The 24,219-nt window shown below is 35.5% G+C and overlaps 1 protein-coding gene across 3 annotated transcripts in view; it reads left to right on the top strand.

The window, feature by feature from the left end:
• Window positions 1-24,219, top strand: part of LOC135715052 (heterogeneous nuclear ribonucleoprotein U-like protein 2) — a 116,140-nt gene that overhangs the window by 81,082 nt on the left and 10,839 nt on the right. The window lies entirely within an intron of this gene.

Genomic DNA, 24,219 nt, shown 5'->3' with positions numbered 1-24,219 from the left:
GCTTTTTTCATGGAAACTCGACAACTTCTCGAATTAGTTACATGCCCCCCCCAGAGCTCATGTTTAAGCCCCCTTCTTTATATTTTTTTTATGGAAAGCACATTGACGATTGTCTTGCTGAACATTGCTCGCAAAGGCAGCATGCAGATGACGGCGTGGTTTCCGTTTCCACGGGCCAACCCCTAGATTTGTGTCATTAGGTGAGAAAACCTCTCTCTGAAAATTTCAGCTCATTCGGATGTAAAACGAGCTGGCGCTTTTAGTTCGAATTTTGTATGGGAAATTTGGATAAATACATGAAAAAAATTACACTCCTACACTCTATCGACCATAAACAAGTTTCTTTAGCGATTGATTCAGATTTCCAAAACTTATAGCTCAATCAATGAGTAATAACTTTGCTGAAGATTGAATCCCAGTTAGTTTTATTGAGATATTCGCTTTTGAATGTATATGACCATTTTGTATATGAAAATTTCAACCAAATCTCCTATATGAACATTAAATCAAAAGCGCCAGCCCGTGTAAGGTAAAAAAAAAGCTGAAGCATTCAGAGAGTGGTTATCGCACCAGAAGACATGAGCCTAGATGTTGGGCTGTGGAAAATATGAACTTTTAGTTTTAGTGGTAATCTAGTTGATACGTTGCATAAGCTGCCTGTATTTTGTTGCAATATACGGGCAGAATGTCCCTGAACTTTTCTGAAGTTCGGCAGGACTTCGTTGAACTTCAGCAGGACTTCCCTGAACTTCGGCAGAACTTTTCTGAAATTTGGCAGGACTTCGTTGAACTTCAGAAGGATTTCTCTGAACTTCGGCAGGCCTTCCCTGAACTTCGGCAGGACTTTCCTGAACATTGGGGGGACTTCCCTGAAGTTTGGCAAAACTTCCCTGAACTTCAGTAGGCCTTCTCTGAACTTGAAATCTTGGAATTGAAGTTGTAATTTTTTCAGTAGTAGAATTATTATAATTATACAATAACATTATATATACGAATATGGTCAACATTTCAAAACTTCTAATTTTGCTAATGCGTGGAGTCAGTATCAACGGGAAAAAACATTAACTTTCACCTTAAGGAAAAAATAATGAGGAAATTGATGGAAATTTTATTCAGTCTAGGAGTAATACCAATAGACGGAGTGAATCCAATCATCACTTTTCTCATATTCGGTAATTTTTACCTTTATTATGAGGCAAATTTACTCATCGCTGAGTGTTCCTGCACGTTATGCGATTTATGAGTTAACTAAACTCAAATTTGGGTCGTTCTCATTCGCTGTGTACGCGTTTCTCCGGAAAAGCGGGAACAGATCGTGCACAAATGGTGCACTATTCCCAACCAGTGGATCAGATAAGAAAAGTGCCTCTGCTCGAGATTTGGTCAAAAAACTGAGAACAACGAAGAATAACGTCCAACATGCCAAGGCAAGAAACGGGCTGAAAACGTTCAAGAAGCAAAAGAAGTCGAAACGGAGTTAGAAACATGTCGCATCCGTCAATGCACATACGAAGTGACAGACGACTAACTGGTGAAGAAATCAATTAAAATAATGTGGTTCGCTGTAATGGAATTTTCTTAGAAGCTTGTGCCATCAGCCACCAGATGGGCTAGTATTTTTGTTTTGATTTGAACAATGTTGATTTTGTGTGCAATGATCTTTGACAGTGTGCAAAGAGTGTATCATTTTGTAATTTTTATTATGCATTTCAGTTTTGAGTAGAGTGAAAGAGATCGAACCAAAAAATTCTAGTACATTTGGTGAAAATGCTAGTACAATCCAGTAGTAGTGTTGAAATGTGGTACAGTCAAAAATTGCAAAAGCAGGTTCGTCACCAAAGTTTGTCACTTCGTTTGTGATCAAACCGAGGGCTCAAAAGCTATATGATAGCCTGCTGTGTGGAAAATGGACGTGTGTTATCATGGACGATGAAACATACGTCTAATTTCACTACAAGACGCATCCAGGAGACCAATACTACACAGTCCGTGATGGTTAGGAAGTTGACGACGAGGGGGGCGAAACATCTTTTTTTCTTCCGCTGTTCGGGACATAACACCACTGCGACCAGTTTAGCATTGGGCGATCTTGAGGCAAGACTCGATCTTAATGAATCGATTATTTTTTTTTGAAAATTATCGATTCACCGATTTAATCAATCATTTGTCATCGATCTTTTGAATGGCACAAACATGTTTCAAATATAACGGATCATAGGAAAGTTGGTGCAGATTAACACCATTGGCGCCCCGTAACGTGGGTAGATCACCTTTTCGTGGTACGTTACGGGATGTAAGATCTACCACCGATTCCTAGTTCTGACTACTTCAAACTAGGGGAACAAGATTTTTCAGTAATCCAAGGAACACATCTTAGTCCTTGTTACTTTTTATGCCTTGTTGATAGTGACAAGACTCGGCTTTGTCCACCGAGGATGATCTTGAAACAAGGAAAAAAATAAGTGTTGTCTTCATCTATGTGATTCCTAATCTTCTATTCGTTGTTCTCTAGTTTGAAGTGGTTAAGACTAGGGTTCTGATGCATGGTCATTATCGGTGTCATACCTTAATTTTGTTGCTAGATAATCCAATTTTGACTGACAAAGGGGCGCGCCTTTGGAGGGTGTTTCAACACTCCGAACGGTATAAATAGCGAGACCTTTCAATTAGAGTCGGATCCTTGCGATAAATGCAAGAGTGGCAACTGTAAACAAATCGAATACTTCATCATTTCTCAATAGTGATGGAGTAATACGACATGGACTAAACTAAGGACACGGGATATACTACAATAGATCAATTTACTAGTCGCAGTTGTGTTAGCTCCCCAAAAAAAAGAAAAAAATAGCTAAAAGAGGTGCCAAACTTCCAAGGGGCCCAGGCCCCCTCCCGAATTATCTAGCGTATGTGAAACTTTTTGCTCAGGATACTTGATTAGGTGAGTGATTAAACAGGTTATAATATTCGTTTTATTGGTATTAAATGAACGATTAAAAAACAAAACATTAACATATAAAACAAAACGATTAGATGGTCGGAGTGTAAAAGCAGATAAGTACGGAAAGTACTTAATTCAGCTATCCCAAAACTCATCCGAGAGGGATCCCAAGAAAGCTAATTGAGCCATGCGTTTTTCATTGAGCCGATATCGATTATGTGTGGTTTCACTAGTTTTAGAGAATAGCCTCTCTGACGGAGTACTTGTTACCGTTCTTGATAAATAGTCGCGAGCAATGGGGTATACATGGGGATATTGACTACGGCTATTCTCCCATGCTTGAAAAGGATCGAGAGAACGTGGGAAAACAGGCTGATGCAAGCAATTTTGTAATTCTGCCGATATGCCCCCATGGCGATCCAGTTCTGACGTAGCAGAGGACAGATGAACCTGAAATATGTCATAACAAGTGAATTGTTCTTCGGATACTCATTGGAGAAAGACAAATGGACTGTAATTTATTCTTTATTTTTATTGAAATGGAAACACATCTTCACCGCGCGAGTACTACTACTTTAATCATTTTTCTTTTCCTAGTCTCCTCTCTGTTTCCGCTCTTGACGGTCAAATTCTCCACAACTCCTAACAATTACCGTCTAAACTGAAACAATACATTTGTCGTTTCTTTTAGTGTAACATGAATGTTTGTACTACAGAAACTGAATTGGGTAAAGAGGCGACATCTTATCCATTTGACAGGTTTTCTGCTCGATTGGAATACCTTTTCCTATGATTTCGAGAGATAATCGATTGTTCCAATTTTGACATGCCGCTCTTTATAAATTGAGCCTCTTTAGTGTGCACATATGTAGATGTGCTAGATAGAGAAAAACAATTAAACGTCAAAAAGGTCTGGAGCCCCAAACTTTCCTTTTCTCGTTCTTGCCTACACGGTAACCAGTGTAAACACATTAATGTGTAAAATTTCACACATTTCGTGAAAAAAGGGGCCTACTCATAAAATGTGTAAACTGCGCAATATGTGTAAAAAGTAATCATTTCTAAAACTTAAATATAATGGGTGCGCATGGTTTTTTATTAACTTCGGAATTTTCTTATTTGTGTCAATGATAAAATAATGATTGCTCGAATAAAATAATATTTTATTATAAAAAAGGAATGTCATCAAAAAATTAGTAGCGGCGCCGGTGGTGTAGTGATAAACGTGATTACCTCTTACCCCAGCAGGCCTGGGTTCAATCCCAGTCGGCACCGCTGGGATGTTCTGAGGCATAACATCTCTGATCACGCCGAAAATCACGCCTTCCTTCGGAAGGGAAGTGAAGCCATTGGTCCCCGGTTTATGAGTTGATGGATTGATAGGAAGGATCCAGGTGTGGGAGCTGCCTTCCTGTCGTCAGTAGCATTGGTGCTCAGCACAGAAAAACAAATCAAAGAAAAAACAAAATCAGTATGAAGTAAGCAAGCGGGACACCGGACATTGATTTTTTTTCTAAAACTTAACTATGAAAATAGTATAAATCACCTACCGTCTAGTATGTCCATTGTTGCACTGTCCAGCTTGGACCATAGTTCCTTCATTTTCCGTACAACAGGAAATATATACAAATGGCGTCTTGTTTACGCAGGATACAGCAAAGTTTGAAATTTTTTTTACCCATTAATGAGTATAAAAATACTCATTTTTTGACTGGTACTTCGTTCTTAAAATGTGTATTTTTTTTACACATTTTAAGATCTCCAAATTTACACATTTTTTGACAGCTGCATATAAATATAAGAAATGTGTATTTTTTACTCATTTATGTGTTTACGCTGGTTACCGTGTACTGAACACACTGGCTATTTGCAGAATCCATGTTCAAGGCAAGTGATGTGCAAAGGGGAAGATAAAAAAATCAACATTAAATTACAAATGCAAATGTACTGAAATTTTGTTTTGGATCGAACCGAATCGAATCCGGAATCTTCGTTCTATCCATTCAGCGTGCGGGCAGTTACCACAGGACCACATACCTCTCACGCCAAAGTCACGAGTTCAAATCTCACCCCGGACAAGTCACGAATGAAGACTACATACAATGGTTACAATGCTTTACTTACATACTATGCATTATTTCTATTATGTTTTAGTCGGGTTTTAATTTCTTTTTTCGACATAGTGATGCTAATGACTTTACTGTGTAGATTATACTGTCGCATCATTTGATTGAAGGGGCCATTTTCTGTGTGATATTTTTCTGAGAATAATTTTCATGTTCTTAGATGCCGACAGGGTGTGTAGAAGTTTAATTGTGATAGTATTTCTGATGATTCTATACGATGTGAAATTATGTCATTCATGAAGAAAAGCATTGTAAATTCGCGGCGTTCTTTGAGTGTTTCTAAGTTGATGAGCATGCAGCGTGCTTTATAAGATGGAAGAGGTAATGCGGTCCAATTCAATTTGCGAAGGGCATACAAAAGGAATTGTTTTTGGACGGATTCTATGCGTTCCTCGTGCACACAGCAAAAAAAATTTTTAATATCGATCAATGTAATTCAAGCTGATGTATGAAATAATGATGTAATAGCAAAAGGCAGATACAATTTTACATCAATGGATGTAATTTTGTTCGCAAAATCTATGTACATCGTACAACGTTATATTACACAACCGATGGATTGACCTGGTTGCAGCAGTTTGGATGTAATATTCAACAACTTTTTTTTCTGTGTATGGCAATGTACGGATTCCATACTAGGTTACAGTATTCCAGAGTAGGTCTTACGTATGTAATATATAATAATTTAATAGTGTATGGGTCTTGAAAATTATAGCTGAACCTCTTAATGAAGCCCAACATACTATTTGCTTTCGTTATGATTGTATTATAATGTTCAACAAAAGTGAGGATCACACCTAGGTCCCTTACAATTTTACATTTTTCTACTTTTTGGTTGCCAAAAAATATTTTAAAAAGAGGTGTTTCTATTTTTCTGCTAAATACAAATGCGTTGCATTTTTTTTACATTGAGTTGGAGTAGACTTTTACTACACCAAGTGTTGAATAAGTTGATTTCATTCTGGAATTCTTCTGTGTCTCTAGAATTACTTATTTTCATGAAGAGCTTCATGTCGTCTGCATATATAAGAACTTTTGTTTTTTTTTTAAGTATGTAGGAAATGTCGTTTACGTACAAAATAAAAAGAATTGGGCCTAAATGAGAACCCTGGGGCACCCCCGAGGTGACCGAAATAGGTTCTGAAAGTTTATTCTGAAAACGAACTATTTGTTTGCGTTGCGTTAAGTATGATTGGAGCCAATTGGGTTCTTTAAGGGTATTGAGGTAAATGCATATTCGTAATCTGCATTAAAAATGGAACCCAAACCCAACATTTCATCTTTTTTGGTACACGGGAATTATTTTAAATCAGTACGATTACATTTGCAAAATTCACTTTATAGCGCCCCTCGGTGTCACTTTGTATGGGAGCGAACTGTCAGTTTGTCAGTTTAGTGTCAAATAGTGAAGTTATTATTTTGCTTTAAATCTTGATTTAAAAATCGAGATGAAAGTGTGTGCACTGAACCAATATGACATATTCCTGTTATGTGGAAATCTTATAAATTTGCGCTATAAGATAATCCATTGAAAATTATATGATTGAAAATGTGCCAGGTAAATTCTATATGAATATCTGATACATTTACAATGCTGATAATTTGGTAACTTTTATATGATCGTCGTATGATAAATGAAAATCGATCAAATTATAATAATTAATTGAAATGGATTTGAAACCCATAAGCATAAGCTACACTTTTCACCACAATATAATATATGTGTCATAAATCAATCGAAGTAAAGTTTGTGTGAAAATCACATGAAATTTACTTCTTCTTTTGACACATATATTTAATCGATTTCTAAAAATAAATCGAAAAATAAACATCAGGCAGTGGGAGCTTTCACAGTTGTGCCTTTTTTTATTGTAACTGATTTGGGATTCGATCAAGGTCTGTTGAGGTGTGATGCTTTCGGTGTCTACGCTCGATTTCACTGGGCCACGACTGACTTCAAGATTGAGCTCGTTCAAATAGCATGAAGTAAGAACAGCTCTCCCGACATGGAATGCAGTGCAACGTTATGCTCGTTTTGCTAGAGTGAAGACAAATAGCACTGACAAATTTATGTTCCGTTTCGGTGGTGTGGTTTGTTCAAATCTTTCTTAATGCACCTGTGTGCAATAAATCAACGACTAAATTATATAAGTTTATGTAACTGGTTCATGAAGTTCGAGTACTAGGGCTGGAATCTGAATTAGCCGTGTAGAAGGCTTACAATTAGAATCATAGCAAAGTAAATATAGCAGTAGAATAATTTTTTTTTTCAATCTCAATACATTCTTTTCCGGAAACAAACAAAGATTATTCAATACAGTATCATTGTTGTTAGTAGTATTTAGTTCAACTAATCATTTTAATGAGTGTACGATAACATCGTTGAAAATTGTTTCAATAATTTATAAAGAACAATCATGTAAGATGTATTTTATTGGGAGCGATATTCAGCCCAGAAAAACATGCAAAAACAAACGTTTGCTGTTGGATTTCTTAAAAGGCATATCTATATGACTATTAAATGATTGGGATGGATCTGTTTACAATCTTTAAACCTCAAAAATCAAAGGAAGCTATTCCAATGAGATATACATGTTTTCCTATACTGCAAAGTTAAATGACAGTCCAATAGTTTCTTCATGTCTGTTTACACGCGACATATCAACAAACGTCAAAAATCATTAAAAGCAACTCCAATAAAATATACATCATTATCTTATAAGATATACATTTTAGTGAGCAATATTCATCATGAAAACAGGTATATTTTACTGGATTTTCTCATAGTGCAAACTTATATGATTTTCCATTAGTTTCTAGATGTCTGTTCCCACCCATGACAAATCAACAGTTTTTCACCATGAAATATATCAGACAATATTCATATACTTATTACCTATCGCTAACCACGTTCGAAGCAAAGTATTATCAAGTACTAAGTATGTGAAATTACGATAGAAATCATTCCATATCGCAGTCATAGTTTTTAAGTGATAATCCAATGGAATCTATCAATCATCACATAGAATGAATAAATCTGCTGACATTGCTATGTTATAAGATGGATCCAATAAACGGTACATGTCGATTTGTTTCAGTGTGGGTTCGAAAAAAATATCGCTGTGCTCAGAAAACGAAGTTCAGAAACAGATATGTTTTTCAAAATTAAAGAACACAATCCAGAAATCTTTTTTTTTTGCAATTTAAAGAGTAATAATGGTATGTCGATTCGGTCAAATGCTTTACTGAAGTCAGTATAAAGAGCTTCCACGTGCTTGCCATTGTCCATTGCGTTAAGAATTAAGGTTACAAATTCAAGAAGATTAGAGGTAGCTGAACGACCTTTAAAAAAGCCGTGCTGTTTGTTTGTAATTTGATTTTTTATTGCTGAAAAAAATTGTCGTTTACGATTGATTCAAAAAGTTTTGGGATGCAAGAGATAATGGCAATTTCACGATAATAACGGATGTCAGATTTCTTGCCTGATTTGAAAATAGGCACCAAATGAGACCATTTCCAAATTTCAGGGAATTTCCCATTTTTCAGAGACATATTGAAAAGGCGTTCTAAAGGAAGGGTGAGTTGTTCTGAAAGATTCTTCAAGAATACAGGTGCAATTCCGTCAGGTCCTGGTCCTTTAGATGCGTCCAAATTTTTTAGTGCATTGAGGACTTCATGTTGGCATATATGATTGACATTGTTAGAGACTTCGGGAATGGATTTGCAAATTTGCAAAGAGATTGCAGATTTCAGAAGGATTTTCACCTACATTTCCATCAAAATGCATTCGTGACGGAAAATTATTACTTTTCAATTTCGTTTTTACGTAGGGAAAATGTCTCTAATGTTGGCCTATGGATCTAACATTGGGCCCATCGCTATTTATCAATTTTATCTGGATGAACGCGTTATTGGGACGTTACTAATGGATATTTTTGGTCGCTATTGAAAATTTAGTCGTTTGCAAAATTTATGTATGGGCTCAAATTAGGGACACTTAGGCCGACATTATCTGCATTTCTCCTAATTGAAAAAGTTCTTAGGACTGATTCGACTTCATTTTCGACTTTACGATTATATTCTTCATGTGCAGTGTTAATGGCTGTGTTGAGTTGGTTGCATATGTTATGATAGTGTTGTAAATTTGTGCTAGTGCTTTCCTTTTTGTATAATTTATATGCTTTCTGCTTTTTGTTCTTCAAATGTTTAAGTTGTGGATTGTACCACACTGGCAGTTTGTTATTTTGTGTTCGCCTTCTTCTTTTTATTGGTACGGTTTCTAAAATTAGGTTATGAATAATTGTAAAAAATGTGTCGACATTTCCTTCAATACTTATTATATTTTGCCAGACTATTGTACATAGTCTACGTTTGGCTTCTGAGGCATTCCACGAAGGTTCGCAAATCGATCCTGACCGATCATTTCCAATTACGCTGAAACTTTGCACAGTTGTTCTTTTTTAGTAAATGCACCATTTTGTGCTCTCAGTTTTTCATATTGAATCACGACTATTTTTTTAAAAGGGTCTGTGTAAAAATAGTACTAATGAGATTAAAAATATTTATTGTCGAAACGCTTTGTTCGATTGTTTGGTGACTTCAGCAAAGTTGTAGATATTATTTTGGCAATTGTGTAAAAAATATACACTGTAAAAAATTTCGTTTGTATCAATGAAATTTTTTTAATTTAGTATATTTAGTTTTAGTATATTTAGTTAATTTCTCAAAAAGTGCAATTTTCGTTTTAAGCCTCATTGAAGCTCATAATGTTTGCTACTAACTGGTAAAGTTTGGTGATGGTGAACTTAAAAACAAAAAAGTTATGGTTTTTTGAAAATTTCACGATTTTTACATTTTTATTAAAAACACATGTTTTTTAACCGTGTATATTTTTTCAAGAATCGCATTTTAATTTTGCACAACTTTCCCGAAGACACCATAGCAATCAAGCAAGCCGTTTTTGCAATGTATTAAAATGTTTATTTTATAAGCGCTTTTCTACACAGGCCCTATTGGAAAAGTAGTCGGGGTTCGCTATTACAATTTGTAATAGCGAATCCCGACTACTTTTTTATTTTCAAATTTCAACCTAAATCCACAAAATACATTTTTCTGCTCTTTTTTACTTATTTTTATTCGGAAACCTTATGGACAGATGATACATAATTTATTTTCGTTGTAATACACTTACTTTCTATTTTTATTTACATCACTTCTTAAATACATCGAATATTTTGGCATCATTATCATTATAGTTTGAGTAACGTTTGGCTTTAATTTTATTTTCTGAAACAGGAATAAAAGAATGAAACTTTTGAGTTCCTTCAATTATTTTTGCATTATTATATTGCTCGTTGAGGTGTGGCAAAACTAAATGATAATTTTGTTAATTCTTCATCCTTTCGATTATTGCCCAATTATATAGCTCTCTTGCATTTTTTATTGGATGTTCACGTTCTTTGGCCAAACTTGCTCTAGTAGCCATGCGTTTTATTGTACCTCCACCACAAGGACCTTTCCCATGTGATGTTGCAAAGAAATGCCATTCGGCTTCAATTCTATACTTTGATTTAAATTTACAAAGGCTTGCAAAAATTTTCCGGTTCTTGTACTGTGACGCGGCTCTATCGGACATAAAATAAATCTTGTTGATATTTTTACTTTGGTTAATGCGTAAAAAACGTATCATTTTAGAAATAAATAAGTTAACAGCCACTGAGTCATGCCTTAACTCTTCAGAAATTAGAATAAAACTTAAATGTTTAACTTGTATATTTTCTCTAAAATATATAACAAATGGATGAATGGTAGCTTGTTGGACATTCCAGTGATGAGACTGAACTTCATCCTGTAACACAAAGCTGTAGTTTTCGGAAAAATCGCAAGTAACTAAAAATTCACCTTCTTGCAAATTATTTCGTATAGTTTTCAAAAAATTAGATTGCTGTGTTTTTATGAAATCATGTGGTATCAAACTTGTCAATTTCAAGCAGAAAAATGAAACAAACTCGTCTGCAGGCTTTACAATAGTTTCTAAATCACATCTATTCGTGGTAACCCACTGTTCAAATGAAAGCTGATCAATGCATTTTTCCTCTAATTGTTTAATAAAATGTTTTCTAATGCGGAAGAGTCTGGACAATCTTCACAACACCGTAGATAGCAATATGTTGTCTTGTTTTTACAAAGTAGGCTGTCAGTGAACGTTTTTACATCATTTAAATTGTTAAGTTTTTTCAAACTTTCAAACTGTGTAAAATTAGATTGATGTTTTCATGCGTTGTGCACACGCAAACATTGTGGGTTCCAGAGCTGGTTAAACATTGCTTAGGGCGGAGTTTTGCAAATGAAGAGAATCCAATTTTTACATTGCAGTGAATTTCATTGAATCGTTTATAAGCTTCTCTCAAAGTCATCATTAGTAATCTTTTTTGAATGGCTTGTCGTTTTCCTTCTTTCTGCACAGACACATAATCTTTTTGACCAGGCATGGGTGCTTAGTGGGCCAAGTTTTGGTAAGCAGAACTGGTGCTGTGGGATGAACCAAACGTAATGTTACTGCGCCTAAATAAACGACGCATCATAGATACCATGAAAGGTGTTGATTGCTACAAGGACGGTGGACATGGAAGTCGTCATCCGCTAAGGAGTGTGTAACAACTCACCTGCCGAAGCAATTAGCCTTAAAATGGATGGCACTTAAGTCGTTTGCCTATACATTACCGCTGGCGTACAAGTGGGGCAGCGCGTTCGCACGACTGCCCTTTGAGACGCCAGCGAGTAGGAGGGTCTGGTGGTGTGCGTTGAGGTGCCTGGCGTAAGCCGACATGGAGCCGCCACTAGCACAGATCTTGGTGGTAGTAGCAAATATTCGAAGCAGCCTATATTACGTGATATAGGCTGTATTGTGAACGGGGTATTAACCAGATACAACAACCGGATCCTCGTGTGTTGATGCAACATCCTCGTATATATTGAATGAGCGAAAGGGAATCCGGTTACAATTCCGGAGCCTGTTGAGTATACGTTTGCATTGGCGTTTGCATACCGGCAACGGTAGCGCCTTTGTAATCATGGCAACATGAATCCTTTTCGTCGAGAAGCCAACAAGAGATATCGGAAGAGTTTTCTTTTCTGTTTTACAGTCACACTAGCCATGGAAGTCTTTCATAGAGAGATATGGTTGGACAGTGATGAAACAAAATTGGCAGTCATAAATTTTTTTGAAGATGATGATATAAGCCAAAAAAATTTATGACTGGCAATTTTGTTTCATCACTTAAGGCTGTGCCATATTTTGCGGTTTTTGACGAATGACCTTCCTTTATCAACATGGCCTCTGTTACAATATATCTACTAGCATTAAATTGATCCATAACTTTTTGTGTTGACCATGAATAAGGCAAAAACGATAAAATTAATAATTTTTCACTTCTTCTAGTGGATGCATTGGAAAACTTTTCCTTCATGTTTTCTAAAACTTCTTTGAGTTCATTCAGCCTCGTCAGCCTCAGGATCGAAGTTGAAAAGATTCTTTCTAATACCTTCGTTGATTTCACGGTGCTTCTTTTCGGGGTAGTGGATGTAGTTGAGTTTTCCCACGTCTATCGGTGATACCTGGATGCCTGCAATGCCTCGGTTGAATATCTCGATGTTGACTGGTTGAGTGAATTCTTGGTACGATTGAACTGAAGTAACTGATGTCATTGGTGGTAGAGTTGTAAGGCTTTCATAGCTCGGTACGACAGGTACTATCACTGTAGTTGGCATCTTTGAGCTTCCGGCAACATGCTGTTCCTCGTTTGAGATGAAAAGAGCTTGTTTATCAACACGAAGACGGCAGGACGTGCAAATGCGAAAACCAGTATTCAATCCTTATGCTTCAGAATATCCAATCGATTTTAATTTCTGGATGGTAATATTCGAAATATTCCTCAGCTCTTTCGAGCACTTGACTTCCTCGAACGGCCGAATGCACCTGATAAAACATGCTCGTTCACTCATGTTGCTTCCTGTATTAAAAAAAATTAAAAATAATCTTTAAAAATTATTTCATTGAAATACAACTGAAGGTTATGCTTACCTTTTAACGAAGACAACAAATCAAGAAGACTGGCAACTTTGCCAGAATCCAAGCGACAGATACAGTAGCGCTGCGTTTGAGTGAAGGTGGAAGCAACGCATAGAAAAATGAGCAAATACACAAACCCTTCGTTTGAGGATGTAATCTTTGCTATCAAATTCGTTCGAAGCATTTACCTTTGAGCGGAAGATGACACGATTGTACCTGTCTCATAGCGTTCGTATAAGAAAATGGAAGAGTTGCCAGTCTTCTTGATTTGTTGTCTTCGCTTTTAACCAAATGGTGTTACACTTATTTCCTATGATAACTTTTTAAGATGTATGCGGTAAAAAGCAATCTTTGTGATCAACTGCTTGTTTTCACCATTCAAACTCATTTAAGTATCAGATCGATAGGTACAATTTCTACATTAGGTACAGACAGATGTTTTTGGGGTTCACTACTACAGTGTTGAGTATTTGACTTATTACCGTTAAGATCACTGATACAACTATGCAAAATTGAAGACTATGGTGTCTTCGGGAAAGTTTTGCAAAATTAAAATACGATTCTTGAAAAAATATTTAACCGTGTATGTGTTTTTAACATGTGTTTTTAATAAAAATGTAAAAATCGTGAAATTTTCAAAAATTCATAACTTTTTTGTTTTTGAGTTTACCATCACCAAACTGCCAGTTTGTAGCAAACATTATAAGCTTCAATGAGACTTAAAAGAAAAATTGCGCTTTTTGAGAAATTAACTTTTTTAACTCATTAGTACTATTTTTACACAGGCCCTGTTAGAAAAGTAGTCGTGATTCAATTTGAAGAACTGATAACACAAATTGGCATCTTTACTAAAAAAGAACAACTGTGCAAACTTTCATCAAAATCGGAGCCGACAAATTAAAAAAAAATAAAAAAATCGTCAATATGTAGATAATTGCTCTTCTTCGTAATTTGCGTTATGATATTCCGGCACTTCCTCGTACTCCCAGTCGCTGGGGGAAGAAGTATTTTGTATAAAGATTGAATATTCAATTGCTGAGTGAAACACTTCATTTTTCAATAAAGGTGATAATAATGCATACACACATAAGTCTTCAGTACAGTGTGTAAATAAAAGGTCTAAATATGCATTTTGCTGATTTTTTACGTGGTTAATTTGATGTAGACCTAAATATAAGATTTTGTCAAAGAGAAATTGTAAATGTTTCGTCTTCACCTACGATTGGAAGTAAAAATGATTCGTTTTCAATGTCTGTGATAAAGTCTACATTGCGTTGGTTGAAATCGCCATAAATATGCAGTTTTACTTCTGGTTCCATATTTGACATAACAGTTTCGACAATTTGGAAAAATAATTAAAAATAATGTTTGTTCGCATGTTCAGGTGGGAAATACACAGAAGTAAAAATGTGTGTTTCACCAGCAATAAGTGCTTTGGCCCATACATGTTCAAATTTTGTGTTCATATTAGTTTGTATTTCTTCGGAAGTGAAGTCTGCATTGATGGCAATGAGAACACCACCTCCAGACTTTTTCTTACAAAGATGTAGATTTCGGTCGTGCCGGAATACATTAAAATTGTTTCCAAAAATTTCTTCTCTTCTAACGCTTTCGTCCCAGCTAGTTTCAGTTCCAAGAACTACATTGAAAAATGAAGATAAATTTTTTTGTTGAATTTCTTTCATTTTGGCTGAGCACCACTATTTTGGCAATACACCAGAATTTCAGTCGCATTCTGCTGAGAAGGCGATAAGTTTTTGGAAGATTATTTATACTTAGTCTACTTCTTTAGTGACATTCTGCAATTCACTTTCTAAGATATTGTAAGTGTTAGGACTGTTAAGTATGGGTGTGTGTGTGGTTGACTTAGTTTTTGTCAATTCTTCCATATGCAACATTACATCGCATGCTGGGCTGGCATGTGATTTCGCCAAGTCATTCTTGAGTGTAGTAATTAATGGATTACATCATTCGAGCAGTTTAAAATGACGTTTCCTACCACTCGAACTTTAACGTGGAACAATAGTTTATTATTTTTTCTTCTACAACCTCGAGAAAATAGGGTCTTTTTGTAAAATGCTTGAAAAATCTGAAATTGATTGTTTCATTTCCGTAAAATCGCTGGTAGAAGGTCGTCCCAAAACTGCTCGACAATATGATTAATTGCGGTAGTTGGTTTATTGAGTGCGATGTTGTATTTATTATTGCTGCTACTGCTGCTGTTACCGCTGATTTGGCTGCCGCTTCCACAGCTGTGCAAATGTCCGAAGGTGTGTCCAAATGCGATGAAGTGGCATTTTTTATTTCCGTAGCAAAAAGTTTGCTCAAGCGCATCGTCGTGGGTCGCACTGAGACTTTTGAAATTGTTTTGCAGTTTGTGGTTCGCTTCTAGTGAATTTCCAATGTTTTCCGAGATGCCATTTAGTGATTTAGTCAGTGCCTTCAGGTTAAATTCAGTTATGAACTGATCCTGACAGAGGGGCTGTAGTCATGCATGATTAAATTCGAAATAATCACTTATGATAAAAATTTATCTTTTCAATATTAAATTTTATTATTTTAAAATATTAATATACAATCAATAATGATTAAAATTTATTCAAACAATATAACTTTCTATTTAATAAACTGGTTTTAATATCAGATGATTATTTTTTAGCAAGAGATAAGTATTTTTTAATTATTCGATATGATTAAACTGATGATTGGACTGTTTGTCTGTGCTTTTACCCCATCAAAAGTGGTCCGTCTTACCTCTGGTTTACATTTTTTCACAATATGTATATGTTCACATATTTCATGGAAGAGATGAACTAAAAATCTCTATAATAAAGACAAAAAAAAACATATTTCATGCATTTTTACATACCTTTATCTACAGTCAAAGAAACAGTACAGCCTACTGAAGGAAAAAGGCCAACAAACGTCAGAGAACATCGTTTGTTCAACAAAAAGTCTTAGGGATGGTCCATAAATTATGTCACCTAAATTTGGCCCATTTTCAACCCCTCCTCCCCCCTTTGTCACATTTTTTGTATGGACCTTAATTTTTTTTGCATTGCTCGTCATAGTTTTCAAAACCCCTCTCCCCCTAAATGTGTGACATAATTAATGGACGACCCCTTATATTTTTTGCTTTCAAAATTAGATCGTGAAAGCCCCACCGAACGAGGAGTTTGTTTTTATTTATTGTTTTGAAGTTTCATAGTTCGGAGGCTACAAGGTGTTTCAGAATGATAAAACATGTTGTTAATCTTTTCTGCATGGAGTATTGGCAGTCTTGAGGATTTCATATACACTAAAAAAAATACACCTCAATCCTATGTGTGGAACTTTATAGATTGCTGCAATCAATGTTTCCAAGTATGATGTATACAACTTTACACATAGGAAGATAATTCACAAATCCATTTTGGTTTTATGTGTGATTATTATAGAATTTGTCTTCTGTTGAAGTAGAACCTGTCAGATGTAACTAATGCATAATAATGATTTTTTCATTAGTATTCATGTTAATTAATAATTAATTGTGTCTATTAAACACGTCATAGCTATGGTATAAGTATTTTTAATTTTATATGGTAATAATATTCATAATTGTTTTTTGGCTTAATGCTTATTAGATCATTTTCATTTAAATAAGGAAACACGAGTACGAGGCATAACGTCTTTTTTAAATTCCTGTTTTATTATTGTTTTGGGGTTGAATTAAATTCTTAAGCGTTCATTTTTTAATGCGATTGCATCATGTTTCAAAGCATTGTTTTGCCAATGGCTTAAGAACTTAATTTAACCCCTTGACGATAATAGGTCAAGGAGTTGATGAAGACGTCTATCAATAGAAGTAAAGTTTCGAAATGAAATATCTTCGGAGTTTCTTATCTTATCGATTCGGTATGTTGAGATGAATTATTCAAAAACAAATTTTCAATCTCATAGGCATATTAAGAGACGAGGAGGGGGCTAACTATACCCCCGCCCCCTTCACTCATTTAAATGGAAGTACAGCTTCAAACTGCAATAACTTCGTTGTTTCTGATCTTGTCAAGCTGGTATGTTCAGATGTATTCAAAAACATGTGCTACATTTAATAGGCTTAGTTAGATATGGGGGGGGGGGGGGCTTACTGTATCCTTTCCGCCCCTCACTTATATCAATGAAAGTAAACATAAAGACTAAAATAACTTCGGAGTCTCCCATCTCTCGAGTTGTTTTGATGGGTTATTCAAAAATATTTGCTCAATCTTATAACAGCAGTTCTATCCCCTGAAGCAAATATTGCTGTTGAACTAGGTCTCGGGCGAATTTCTTTGATAAGTCAGAAATTAGTTTCACACCTCATTCAGCCATATCGTTGACAACCATCAAGGAAGCAACTCGTTGTGTCGACTTTCTGTATCATTACTCCACTCGTTTGCCGGTTTTTGCATGAAGTCGGTCGAAATTTCGAAAAGGAATCAGCACTGTTAGAAATGAAGTTTGACTTGGGAGCCCAACTGAAACGTAGCCCACTTAAAGTTAACACAACAAGCGAAATCCAACTGTACCTGTGTCTGAGACGAAACTGGTGAAGACAGTTTTCGTTTTCTACTGTTTTTGGTTTTTGACGTACGACTACTTTTGTGTTTTCTATATGTGGGTGACCCGAATGGCAGTTTAATATTTCAAATAAAAGCTTTATATAGAAATAATATAGCAGCTGGACTAATAATGCACACAAAATCTCCTCACTGACAAATGAACGGACAAGTGGATATTAAATATTTACACTACAACAATTTTCGTTTTAAACTACTTATAGACTAATCCCCTCCCCCCCTCCCCCGCTCTCTAACTACGCTTATAAGATTGTGCAAATATTTTTAAAGAATTCATTCTGAGCATACCAAATCGATAAGATAAGAAACTTCGAAGTTATTTCAGTTTGATATGAGATAGAGCAATTGGTTTTGAATAATTCATTAGAAACTCCGAAAATATTTCAGTTTGGAATCTGACTCCCATTGGTACACCGGCAGTGTTGGCAGAAAAAGAGATTTTTGGTGTTTAACTCAAACCATAATTATTTGAATAGTTGTAACTTTTTTTTAGAAACATTATAGCTTCAAACTTGTTAGGCACTTTCTGGACTATATTTGTAGATACTTACACTGAGGAAATAATTCGTTTGAATTTCATACGAAATGCTTATGGATTTTAACCAAAAGAATTTGTTTTGAATTTCATACGATAGCATTATGAACGCACGCCTTCGTTATCGTTTATGATTTTCGCTATATATTGATATGAGTTTCATAAAGCTGTCGTATGAAAGTAGTACGTTATGATTATGAACACCATATTTCATTCATATGGATTTTGAATGACTGGAATACGGAATATAATCGTATCAACTATGAAATCGTGAATATTTATGCTCCTTCAGATTTTGTTTTAATTTTCATGCGAAATTAATTTAATTTAGTAAAACAAACAATTAAATAATTTGATTTGCATTGTTTATTAGATTTAACCTGCAGCTAAAATAAATCAATTGAAAAAATATATTAGTTTATATTAGCACGAGACAATGCCTGAAATATTTTTTGCTTGGTCCACGTTATTAAGGCTGCCGTATTTACACCACACTCTGTAATTTTAGTCGAAATTCATTGATTAAAGGAATATGCTATTTTTGTACCCGGAATATCCTTTTTACACTGAATTTAGCGTTTTTTACCTCTGAATACAGGCAAAGCTTCCACCGGAACCTTGAGATCCGATAACAATTGTTGTTCGTACGCCATATTGTTTTGCTTTGAACAAACGTCATACGAACGACGTATGATTTTTTTCACTCAAGCTAAACTAATAAAGTTCATTGTAGTCTCGTATGAACTTCGTTTCGTATGAAAATCATAATTGAGACGTGCAATTTGTATAAGCCTGCTATGGAAAACATACGTGTCGTATGAAATAATTTTCACAGTTCAAAATGCTCGTATTATATAAATCTTAATTCTAGTTTTCTCAGTGTAGTTGCATGATTCATGCAAAATTGTGGTCTCTAGAGATAAAAATGCAAAAAAGTTGGTTTTCGCATACTAATTTCCATACAAATTTTAACGCAATGCGGAAAGCAGAGTTACAACCAATTGTTCTTAAATTTTGCACAGTTTTTTGGGACTCCAAATGGAACCAAAAAAGGGTTGTTCTCGATTGGTGAGGTAAAGTTTGCGTTTTTCCATATAAGGATGACCCACTCTAATATATATTCTCGTTAACTTTAAGTAGATTTCTTATCTCATACAGATTTACATTTTGTACATGTCTTATTGTAAGAAATGAACCCGGCTAGTGTGTAGTGCCTTTATATTTAATATTATCTGATGAAAAAGCTTCTGAATGCAATGCAAAAGGCAAAAGAACTGGCAACTGAGTAAAATATGTTTGATCAGATAAAGACATTTTAGAACAATTCCCCAGCACATCCAATTTGAAAAATGCCTTACTAAACAGATTATGTGTGAAATCTAAACTGGCTTTGATGGCAAGAGTATACCTTTTTTTTCGTGATGTCGTTACATGCGTGTATTCTTTGAACATCTTGTGCTTTGCTTCTTGTCTGAAACACATCATTTTAGTTAAAGGGCCCATTTTTTCTATTGCAGTGCTGTAATGTAACGTGAAATGATGTTTCGGTTTCAGATTTTCATTGAGATTATTTGTATGCAACTGATTAACCCCTGCAATTTTTTTCAAATCATGTACATCATTTCGACTAAATGAAGAACTAAGAATTTTATCGACTAAGAGTAGTACATTTTGGCAATATTCTCACACTTCATCATTATCAGGAAAATATAATCCAAACAAAAAAGTAAAATAATGAACAAATGACCTCATTTTGCTTGCCGTACATTTTATAACAACTGACTTACATTTCTTCTCCGATATAAAAGTTTCTCCGAGATCAGGCATCCAATAAATCATCTGTTAATGTCTTTGCAAATTCGTTCTTACGAGTATTTAAACGTTTCAGCGAGATCTATTGTTTCTCATAGAGAGCATAATTTAAAATCTTAACTAGTCCATATTGAAGAATTCCATGACTGGATACGTCGTGCATTGCATCAACTGTGAGATTTGATACAACAAATGACGGTTGTTTATTAAAAATAGATTCCATTTTTATTCCTGTGTTAGATGGACTGTTCATCTGAACGTCATGACTATAATCATGAAGTGTTGCATGCAATCCTTAGATCTCTTACAAAATCTGCAATAGTAATTTGCACCAAAAGCCATAAACTGTAATGTTGTATAAATTCCAAGGTTATCCCCTTGGAACACACTAACAACAAACCTAACTGTTACTTTTTGTTCATTTAATACAAATGACATTTCATTCAGTTCAATGTTTATGAACTTTTCAATTAGACACTGTAGCAATGAATTTATTCCAACGTCTTTAACGACAATTTTTCTGATAATCGCTGCTACAAAAATGTTATTCAACTTTGAACCGTGGTACTCATGTAGGCAAGAAAAAGTGTAATAAACTCCTAATATGACATGCTTTGGGGATCATTAATTTCATACTCATCGGAATATAAACTGATCGGAATGATAATGTCAGCAGCATATTTTTGTTTCAGTGCTTTATACAGTGATCCATTGATGAAACTTATAATGTTGTCTGCTTTTGAAATATATCTTATTTAATTAACAAAAGATGAACTAGCCTTCGGCTGAAAATCTCTAAAAAATAAAGATTAAAAAAAATGTGATTAACAACTTCAATAAGTACAAACTGAAACTCTATTGGTATCAACACCATATAATTTTTATCCTCTTCTATGATTGGTTCCTGATATTTTTCTTTGATTGTTTCATTTTGCTGAACTATTTCAGGAAATCAGAATGCATTGTTATTCTTTAGTTGCTTAAAAAATCCGTGTGGATAAACTCGAATTTTTTTTAGCTTATTCAAATACAAAGTAAACTCAAATGCTATTTGGTCATCTGGGATTTGTATTGGTAAATTTTATATTTATTGGCATATTTTCTAATACAGGTAAATGGATGTAATGTCGGCCTAAATGCACCTAATTTGGGCCCATACATAAATTCAGCAATCGACTAAATTTTCAATAGGGACCAAAAATATCCATTAGCACAGTCCCAATGACGAGTTCATCTAGATAAAATTGATAAATAGCAGATTTTTAGCGACGGGCCCAATCTTAGATCCATAGGCCAACATTAGAGCTATTTCCCATACTTCTTGTGCTCTTCTAGCATCAGATCTCTTCATGTTTGGTCTACAGTGCAGACCTAATGTGAAATTCACTGCTGCTTGGTCAATTTCGGATAGATTTTCGCTGATATGATATCTTTCACCATTGTCATTGAATGCACATATTATTTTCTCTCTTGGTTCGCCTTCGTATGCTTCATCATCATGTAGCTCGTTTGTTTCATTGACAGTAGCACTGTTATGCTCTTTAGAAATCACATGATTTTTCAAATGTTTGAAAATGTACCATTTGGAAATTACATGATCACAATGAGGAGCTGTGCACTGGAATCTATAGTCTGATAGAGGTATATGAACTGTTTCTAAGTGACTGATGTATAAATCTACACTGAAAAATAGGTCAGCACATCTATCAACGAAGCATCGAAACATCGTACACTTAAAAAATTGTGAGTCTAGAGTTCTCCTAAGCCGAATTATTGACGAATATTCAGCCTCGCCTAGAATTTAATAGTACGTTGTCCTAATGAATTGCCAAACTAGGCGAGAAATTTTTGAATGCTTGGGTCCAAGAACTGTATTAAACTTAATCAAAACACCGACAGCTCGCAATGCTGAGTCCAATAAATATAAAATGTTTTGGTAGTGCAACTGAAAGCTGCCACGGAGTGATTGAGCATCATTCCCTACAAACACAAGTTTAGGGATTGTTGCAAATCCGAGCCGGGTGTACATAGTGTTGAACAAATTCAATTTATGCTTGGCATCCTCATCGTCCACAGCAAAAATGATTATCTCTTCCTGAGCTGTCAAAACGGAGGGTTTGAAGCGAACGGCAACTTATGTCGTTTTCGTTTTTGCGGTGTAGCTACACCGGTGCTACACTGCCGTACACCGAAATATTTTACGGTGTAGATATAGGATGCACCTTTGTTTACAAACAAACGATGTTGAGCTGTCATATGTCGTTTTCGTTTTTACTACACTACACCGGTGTAGTGTAAGCAGCAATAAGTGCGAGTCATTGACAGTCCATCATCATTTCTTTGTGCAAAAATGTGCAACCGATAGCTACACCCTAAATTTTTTCGGTGTTCGGCAGTGTAGCGCCGGTGTAGCTACACCGCAAAAACGAAAACGACAATATATAGTCTCGCGCTTATTCCTGCTTACACTACACCAGTGCTACACCGCAAAAACGAAAACGACATTAGTTTGGTCTCAAGATACAATTCAGTAGAATCAGAACCACAGTAAGCTGTGTATCTGGGGAGTTGAAAAGAAAGAAAATGTTGTTTATGTTATTTTTGTCAAATACTAGCTGAGTGTGCCCGGCCTTGCTCGCGATTCAATATTAGCTTGAGTTTATACGCCGATTATAAAAAAAGCATACTATATTGTACGTAGCCCCCCTCTTATCTAAGGGGCTACCTCCTATTACCATATCCTTATACCTCCACATGCCAAATTTGGTTCCATTTGCTTGATTAGTTCTCGAGTTATGCAGAAATTTCTGTTTCATTTGTATGGGAGCCCCCCTTTATAAAAAGGGGGGGGGGGTCTCGAACCATCATAAGAATCTTTCCCTGCCCCAAAAACTCGTGCATACAAATTTTCACGCCGATCGGTTCAGTAGTTTCCGAGTCCTTAAGGGTCAGACAGACAGACAGACAGAAATTCAGTGCCAACATTTCAAAGAGGCGTAATTGTATTTGTAAACAATGGCTTTAGCCGTCGATTTCTCGCAAATAAAAGCTCACTCATGAAAATTAATTATACCAACAGGTAGAGTAATGTCTGCCTCTACCAGCTAGCATAGTTAATTTGGAGGAGTGAGCTTGCCATTGTTTACAAAAGCAATTACGCGCCTTTGAAATGTTGGCACTGAATTCATTTTTTTATTTATAGATAGGTATATGTATAGATTGAATGTGGGTGGGAATTAAAAAAAAAAATGCTATATACTACCTGTAGATGAATCAGGAGCTGCGAGCGTTTTGTACAGCTGTTTTGATTTTTCGTCTGAGTAAGGTCGATTTAGAAATTTGATCACTTTTGGTAAGTCTTGTTCAATCAACTAGTCTATTTGGTTTACCAGCCTTGAGCATACAAAAGTCTTTGTCGATCTAAAACCAACCCGGGGGTATCTTGACAACTGCAGTATGTTTCCAGTGTACCCCGATAATTTGGTTCTGGTGGTTCTGTCAAACTCACAAGTTTCAGAAGTGTTATCTGAATAGGGCGAGTGTGGAAATGATGTATAGTAAATGAAATGCAAGTTTAAAATTTATCTTATTGTCGCGTGCCTACCAAACCGGAAAGCGCGTGTGGTACACGTGAAGTCCGACGTGAACATTAACATTAGAGACATGGAAGTCCAGTAGATAGAAGATAGGGACAGAGGGAATCTCGTTAATCCATTCATGCGCGTCACTAATTAGATGACGAGGCATTTGGCTACCTTAAGAGATTTCAACTACAGTACTCTAGTAAAAGTATGGACGACTGTCATCACAAAACTGAAAAAAAGTTGATGAAAAATGAACGAATGGTTTTGCAGCAAGTAAGAGCGTACTTATTACAGTATTCTCCGGCTAATCCGACAAATTTGTACAGCTAGTACTGCATAATGTACAATTTATACTAGCTTAATAGAGAACAACGTTAGTACAGCGGTGTACTTTGTACGTCTGTCGTAGGCCAATTTCAGCCTCTCAAACCGTTTACTTTACTTACCCCGTAAAAGAAACACGGGAAAGTGAACCTTCATCGCAGAACTATGTTGAAAGCAATATTCGAAGGCTGATCAAATTCAAGAGCAAAATAGAACTGAAGAAATCAAAGT

The sequence above is a fragment of the Ochlerotatus camptorhynchus genome, unplaced genomic scaffold (assembly GCF_037179485.1).
Source record: "Ochlerotatus camptorhynchus isolate MF236.1 unplaced genomic scaffold, CSIRO-AGI_Acam_v1.1 ptg000789l, whole genome shotgun sequence".
NCBI classification, from domain to species: domain Eukaryota; kingdom Metazoa; phylum Arthropoda; class Insecta; order Diptera; family Culicidae; genus Ochlerotatus; species Ochlerotatus camptorhynchus.
Note: the sequence above shows the minus strand (reverse complement) of the source record. Positions and strands in the feature narration are given on the sequence as shown.